The 2,489-nt window shown below is 39.0% G+C and overlaps 1 long non-coding RNA gene across 1 annotated transcript in view; it reads left to right on the forward strand.

The window, feature by feature from the left end:
* The first annotated feature begins 1,310 nt into the window (after positions 1–1,310).
* The window catches only part of LOC116690401 (uncharacterized), a 26,000-nt gene continuing 24,821 nt past the window's right edge, over positions 1,311–2,489 (forward strand). The window contains exon 1 of the long non-coding RNA XR_004332250.1: positions 1,311–1,322. This is a non-coding gene — a long non-coding RNA (uncharacterized LOC116690401). The remainder of the gene's footprint in view (positions 1,323–2,489) is intronic.

Genomic DNA, 2,489 nt, shown 5'->3' on the forward strand with positions numbered 1-2,489 from the left:
TGTTGGTCGTCTGGAAAGGTGAGCCAGGGTCAGCATGAACTGGTGGGACAGTGGTTGGGACGTGACCTCAGTCCATCCTCACACAGCTGAACAGACTAGCTGCCAAAGCGAGGCTGAAGTTTAAACCCTTATATCCTGTGTGAAAATGGGCCACAGTAGCATCTCCTGCTCCCTTAATCACTGCAGGGTAAATTCTAGGAAACTAAATTGCAGCGGTTTGTCTAGACGGGACACCAGAGGATTGAATTCCAACCAGGTTGAAGAATATTTCCAGAATGTTCATGGCTTTTTTAAGTTGGTGTACCAGATGTTTTGCTGCTGTGTGTATACTGGAGTAGATGACAGAAAGGGCCATATAGCATACTTGTCAATGACTCACATGTTTCTGTAGCTTGCACTTGTTGAGGTAACTCCAGCTATCTGGTATCACAAATAGATTAAAGATAACAAATATGTTGTGTTTATGAGTCAGCAAAAATCCCCAAAAAAGCCCCTCTGTGTTCAGTGACTGTGACTGAGGGAATAGTTCAATAGAAAGTGGTTACTGTGAGGGTTAAAATGATATTGATTAGTGGCACAAAGAATGAGATTATATTGTTGTACCTTATCAATACACTGGCATCAAACAGTATTCCTCCTCTTTTAGTAGCAATAATATGACTATGTAGGTAAGGCAAGGCAGTTTTATTTGTATAGCACATTTCAGCAACAGGGCAATTCCAAGTGCTTTAGACAAAAACAGTTAAAAAACAGTTAAAAAAATAAAAACAGATTAAACACAAGAATAAGCAGTTAAAAAATAAAAAAACAAATAAAACACAAGAATAAAAGTTACAGTGCTGTATAACAAATTAAACATTAACCCTGGGGGCCCTGAGGCCATTTTTACAGTTTAATTTCCGTCTGGATTTATTTTATAAAAAGCTTGTAAAACATCAACCCTGGTGTCTAAAGTCAGATATAACTCATTTTTTTCTAGGACAAACTGGGTTATTGGAATATTGAGGTTGCAGTGAGGTCATTTGCATGCTAAAAATGGTTGTAGGGCCTTAAAGATAAATAAATAAATAAATGAATCTTCCCGATATGTATTGATACATAGCAATAAGTAAAACCTAAGCCATTTTCCATTCTAAAACACTTCTCATATGTCTTGGGAGTCACACTGTGAAGAATAATCATTATAACTATACAGTTGACAAATACAAGCATTTTTTTCAAAAAAGTCAAGACGTTTTGCTCTCATGACATTTACTTATGCCAATAAACATAATGTCATATTATGATATTCACACCCAGCAATGTTATACAAGCAAATATGTGTCTAAATAGTGCACCATTGGCCTTCCATAGAGTTATAGGCATTTTGTCCCTCTGGCCTTCCATACAAAAGGGGTGCCTTTATCTCCCAATATGGCATGTACTTCCTGAAACAATAGACGGAGAGACAGGGCAGAGATGTAGGAGCGAGCCAGCGGCAGAAATGAGCCAAAACGCGATGAATTATGGACATAAAGTGAATCAATCTTGGATATAACAGTATGGATTTAAAGCCCAAAGAGGTTGAAGTTCCAGGCTGGATAGAAAAATCCCCTGTAGAGGCTAGAAAGACAGCGAAAAGGCCGCTGTAAACGCGAAAACGTCAGGATTAAACGAAACCAAAAGTGAGTAAATCGCTTGTATGGTTCAAAGTTATTAAACTATGAATCAGAGGTACTTTTTTACTCGTGGGCGAGTGTCTCGGGCTCAGAGGGTTAAAGAAATGAACAACCATTTAAAGAAAGGCAACATAAAAAAAAGGACTGACAGTTACAGCGGATCTGCAGTTTTCTGGAAGTATGTTCCAGATATGAGGAGCATAGAAACTGAACGCTACTTCCCCCTGTTTAGTTCTGACTCTGGGGACAGAAAGCAGACCTGTCCCAGATGACCTGAAGGTGGGGGGGGGGGGGGGGGGCTGAACCATTTAGTGATCTATAAACTAGCAAAAGTACTTTGAAAACAATTCTTTGAGGCACAGGAAGCCAGTGTAAGGACTTCAGAACTGGATTGATGTGATCCATTCTCTTGGTCTTAGTGCTTAGTGAGCACTCGAGCAGCAGAGTTGCAGCTGCAGCTGTCTGATTTATTTTTTAGGGAGACCTGTAAAGACACCGTTACAGTAGTCAAGTCTATTGAAGATGAAAGCGTGGACAAGTTTTTCCAAATCTTGTTGACACATAAGTCCTTTAACCCTTGATATATTCTTAAGGTAGTAATAGGCTGACTTTGTAATTGTCTTAATGTGGCAGTTAAAATTCAGGTCAGAGTCCATGACTACACCAAGATTTCTAGCTTTGTCTGTTGTTTTTAACATTATTGTTTGAAGCTGAACGCAGACTTTTAATCTTTTCTCTTTTGCTCCAAAAACAACCACCTCAGTTTTTCCTTCATTCAATTTCAGAAAGTTGTGGCACATCCAGCTGTTAATTTGTTCGATGCACTTAGTC

The sequence above is a fragment of the Etheostoma spectabile genome, chromosome 5 (assembly GCF_008692095.1).
Source record: "Etheostoma spectabile isolate EspeVRDwgs_2016 chromosome 5, UIUC_Espe_1.0, whole genome shotgun sequence".
Classification (NCBI taxonomy): Eukaryota; Metazoa; Chordata; class Actinopteri; order Perciformes; family Percidae; genus Etheostoma; species Etheostoma spectabile.